We start from the raw sequence: 5,626 nt of genomic DNA on the forward strand, positions 1-5,626 counted from the left end.
TAAAAAGCCATTCCATGTCTCTTTGTTGCTCAGATGTGGCCCTCTCTCTCTACCTAAGCCAACTTGAAAGGGGAAATCACTGCCCTCCCCCCTATGTGGGATCAGACACCCAGGTTAATGAATCTCCCTGGCAACATGGAATATGACTCCCAGGGAGGAATATAGACCCAGCATCATGGGATGGAGAGCATCTTCTTGACCAAAAGGAGGATGTGAAAGGAAATGAAATAAGCTTCAGTGGCAGAGAGATTCCAAAAGGAGCCGAGAGGTCACTCTGGTGGGCACTCTTATGCACAATATAGACAACCCTTTTTAGGTTCTAATGAATTGGGGTAGCTGGTGGTGGATACCTGAAACTATCAAACTACAACCCAGAACCCATGAATCTTGAAGACAATTGTATAAAAATGTGGCTTATGAGGGGGGAAAGTGGGATTGGTGGGGGCATAGGGATCACACTCCCATTTGTCTAGTTTGTGGATGGATGAGTGGAAAGGTGGGGGAAGGAAACAAACAAACAAACAGACAGACAAGAGTGCCCAGTGTTCTTTTTTACTTTAGTTGCTCCTTTTCACTTTAATTATTATTCTGGTTATTTTTGTGTGTGTGGTAATGAGGGTGATGGGGATTGATTTTGGTAATGAATGTACAACTACGTAATGGTACTGTGAATAATCAAATGTACAATTTGTTTTGTATGACTGCGTGGTATGTGAATATATCTCAGTAAAATGACGAATAATTAAAAAAAATGAAGCTGTGTGTCTTTTATTATATCTGGCATTTTTAACCTCAGTAAGTTCAATTAGTTGAGATCATTGATGAAACTTTCAGATTTTTCAAACTTCATCTGCACTTGCAGCATCCAAATTCCTACTGTCAGTTCACATGAACCAAATCTGTGCTGTATGATCAGTTCATAGGATTTAATGCTTTAGAAGCACTATCTTGTTATGCATGAACACAAGTTAACAAATAGATAATGAATATCAGTGATGTGCATGAAGAAATCAGCTGTCAGTAACCACATGAGTGTCTACAGTCAGAATCCAGGAATCACAGGAAATTACCAAGAACAGGTGATCATCACAATGAAAGACAAATCTTATTAAGCCACTTTTAATGAAGAATTGATTTTATTCCCACAAATTATGCATCTTTAACTTTAGTAGGTAGAATTTATGGTTTCCCTCTCCTTTTATGGTGTTCCCTGAGGAAGTGATATATAAGTCACTGATTATCCCCTAATCATCAGAGAGGATTGGCTTTTCCATTTATGCCAAAAGGATGCTGTAATTTTGAGAGGGACTGCATTAAATAATGAGATCACTTTGAATAGTACTGCCATCAATCTTAGCTTGTCAGGCTGATATGACAAATGCCACATAATGGGTTGGCTTAAATAATTGGGATTTATGGTCCCACAGTTTCAGAAGTTAAAACTTTTGCTTCCTCTCAGGATCAGTGGCATACTGGTGATGGTCCACTTGCAATCCTTGAGGTTACTTGGCTTTCCCATTACATGGCATTGCCCTTCCCTTTCTCTTCTGAGTTCTCACTGACTTCCTGCTTCTGGCTCTTCCCTGTAGTTTTATCTTTATAAAGCCTCCTATAATCCAGATTAAAACCCACCCACTCTCAAATAGGCCACCCCTTAACCAAAAGTGAAACCTTCAAGAGGTCTTATTTACAATGGTTTCATACACATATTGATGGGAGTAAACTTCAGAACAAATATAAATCTATATTTTGGTATGTAATTCAACACACCACAATTTCTTAACAATATTATGTGTTCAATCCATAAGCATGGGATGTTTTTCCATTTATTTAGAACTTATTTTTTACAGCTATATTTTGTATTATTCAGTGTGCAAGTCATTCACATTCTTGGTTAATATACTTCTAGATAGTTTGTTCTTACAGATACTATTGTAAATGAAATCTTGCTTTTGTTTTTTTTTCAGATTATTCATTGATCATATTTTGTTTCTCTATAAGATTTACCAACATTTTGGTTCTAATAGTTGTTGAGAAACCAACATCAATAAAAAACAAGTGTCTGAGGAAAAGTACATGGGTATTTGTAGCCTGGATTCCTTTTTGGTATGGATAATCGTGTCTATGTGGCCCACCATTGAGATCACATAGATAATGACAAACAACCCAAAATATGGCATCTGCAGCTTGGGGCAGTTTGTGGTCTTGGTAAAATGAATTCATTCAGCACTGTTTGATTTTACATGTCCATCTAGGTCATTAGGGAAACTTACTGTGGAAAGAACCATCAGAAGAGTTATTGGATTTCAGGAAGTGTCACCTGGTAAAAATTTAGTATACAAAGCCATCATTTGTCCAATAAATCCATTAAAAATTTTGATGACATAATTTAAGGTAAGACCTACCTGTGTCATTGAAAATGGAACCACATTTTAAAGCTATTGCAACATAAGATATACAGTCATATTTTTATCTGACTATGTAAAACACAGGAACCTACCTTCTAAGGAGTTATTTCATTCAGTACTGTCATTTGCTCACATATCTAACTCCAGAAATCTGTCCTTCCATAACCATGAGGAAGTTAGAATTCCTAGTGACAGTTCTGTCCCAGTAAGAGCAACCTAAGCATTTTCCACCCAACTTCATAAAATGGCATTCTCAACCTGGGTTATGAGTCATAATCATCAGGGGAGTTATTTAAATACATACATCCCCAGATATGACTCCCAGATATTGAGTCAGTAAACCTAAGTGGACCCAGGCATGTGTAGGTTTCAAAAATTCTATAGGGGAGTGAGGTTATCAACATGATGATGTAAACAATTACTGAAAACTCCTCTCCAGAGGTTCAAACAAAGAAAAGTACAATTCTGAATTGCTTGAAAGTCTGGAGGAGGATGAAGACTGGAGAAAGCCCTGCAGCTGCCAAATTGAAGGAAGAGAAGAAATATCAGATAGGTATTTTCTGTCCCAGGCCAGAAAGTCCTCTCCCCTCTCCCCACTTGGTCTCCATGTGGGAAAGGCACAGAATCAGTGGATTGGAGCCCTCCTCCCAGGGACATAGATTTTTAAATCTCTCAAAACAGTGAGACATACCCCACTGTTTGAAGACCCAGGAGATAGGGGAGGACTTTTCAAAGTCCAGGTCAGTGAGGGAAAGTGAACCTGAGAAAATGTGGACAGAGATTGTTTCCAGCCCAGGGTCTGAAAGCCCTTACCCCATCCTTGAAGGAAGCAGCAGCCAGTGGCCATTTCCTTGCCTTGGGGATGGCTGAAGTGCTCAGCCACCTGGAGGAGTATTCTCCCACAGGTATAGCCCCCACAGTGAGACAGATTTTGGCCAATGTGATGGTTATGTTCATGTGTCAACTTGGCCAGGTGATGGTACCCAGCTGTCTGTTCAAGCAAGCACTGGCCTAACTGTTGCTGTGAGAACATTTGTGGCTGTTGGTTTATTAGCAGGCTGGTTTATTAAATCATCAGTTAATTGGCTGCAGCTGTGACTGATGACATCAATGAAGGGCATGTCTTCCACAATGAGATAATGCAGTTGGTTGGATTTAATCCAATCAGTTAAAAACTTTTAAGTGAGACAGATAGAGGACCTTCACTTCTTCAGCTGCCCAGTGAAGAATTTCCTGAGGAGTTCATCAAAGTTACCAGTTTGTTTCTTGAGGAGATCATTCAACGTCTTCATTGGAGTTGCTAGTTTGCTGCCTGCCCTACAGAAGTTGGACTTATGCATACCCAGTTACATGAGACATTTATAAATCTTATATTAATAGATATCTCTCATTGATTTTGTTTCCCTAGAGAACTCCACCTAAGGAGATTGCAGTCAACAATGAGAGAAGTTTTATTGAAGGCCTTAAAAGGAGAAGTGGTAATGTCAGCAGTCATAAGAGAGAATTTCCATATCTATTTTAGCCAGCTGCTTTTCCTGGGGATTTCATCAAAACCTTCATTGAGTTCCCAGGTTGCAGTCTACCCTATGGAATTTGTACTTGCTCATCCCCATGGTAGTGTGAGAAAATTCCTATAAAAATCTCAGACTATTTACAGATGTATATATAAATATCTCCTGCTTGTTCTGTTTCCCAGGAGAACCCTGATGACTACACTGGGCTTGATCATCCTCACCATGATATTCTCCAAGCTACAAACACCATGCACTTCTTTCCCAGACATCTGACTTTCAATGATCATCATTATTCAACAGATGGGTAATGCAAAATGTTACTTAATTTTCTTACAGATCAACATACAGTCATCTTTAATTGGTGTGTTACTCAACTCCCTTTCTTCAATATGTTTATCATAAATGATTTTTTTTTTCATTTTGACCTACGACCACTATGTGGCCATCTGTAAACCTCTGCTTTATACAGTCATCATGTCATAAGCAGCATGTCACTTGCTGGTTCCTTATCTCTATTTCTTTTTGTCTATGTTGGTTGACCAGTATAAAATTTTCCATTTCTTCATTTTGTGGCTATGATTTCATCAAGCACTTCTACTGTGATACTCTTTCCTTGACGTCTTTGCTCTGATTGAATACACATGAAATTAAATTGATAAAACTGACCTTTTCAGCTTTTAATCTGGTGTCATCTCTTCTGATAGTCCTCATATCCTACATGCTGATCTTTATGGCCATCCTCAGGATTAGTTCTGCAGAGGGCAGGCATATGGCCTTCCCCACATGTGGATCTCACATGACAGTGGTGGTTTCATTCTATGGAACTCTATTCTTTATGTGTGTGCAGCCCAAATCCAGTCATACCTTTGATACTGATAAAATGACATCTGCAATTCACATGTTAATTCTCATGCTGAATCCCATGATCTACAGTTTGAGGAATAAAGAGATGAAAAATAGCTTATTTAGAACCCAGAAAATGTGTGCAAATATTTAATTGAATTTCACTGTACAATATGGTCAAAATAAATTATGTAATAGGCAATGTATACTGTATCAGTTATCCCTTTAGCCTTGTTCTTTCTGTATCCAAGGAGATGTGCAAGAATTAATGAAGGAGAAGGAATGAAGTACTTATATTGATGAATGCTGCCACTTGAATGAACCCTGAAAACTAGTGCTAAATGAAGGAAATAAATTAAATATCACACAATGTATTATTATTATATGAAGTGCCTAGAATAGAAAAATCCATGGAGATTGAAGGCAGTTTAGTAATTATCTGGGTTGTTGATGGAGGAATGGGGAGTGTTTGCTAAATGAGTAAAGGTTGTTCAGGGGTGATTTAAAAGTTTTGAAATGAGAGAGTTGCTGTGGTTGCACAGTATAATGAATGCATACCAATGAACTGTACATATTAAAATGGCAAATTTAATATTACATTTATTTCACTTCAAGGAAAATGTATTACTTTGTATATTCTCTGACTGTAATGAAGTTAAATTGAAATTTAATAAAATATATACAAAGTTTTTAAGGATTTAGGAATTTTAAAAGTACTTCTAAGTAATATTGTTTTTCTAAAAGAAATTAGAGGTAAATCAGAAAATATTTCAGTGTACATGACAGTAAATCTGAAACATCTCAATTTTTTGGATACAATTAAAAGCAGTCCTAATATGAAAAGTTACACTTTTAACTATG

This window comes from Choloepus didactylus, chromosome 6 (assembly GCF_015220235.1).
Source record: "Choloepus didactylus isolate mChoDid1 chromosome 6, mChoDid1.pri, whole genome shotgun sequence".
Lineage (NCBI taxonomy): Eukaryota > Metazoa > Chordata > Mammalia > Pilosa > Megalonychidae > Choloepus > Choloepus didactylus.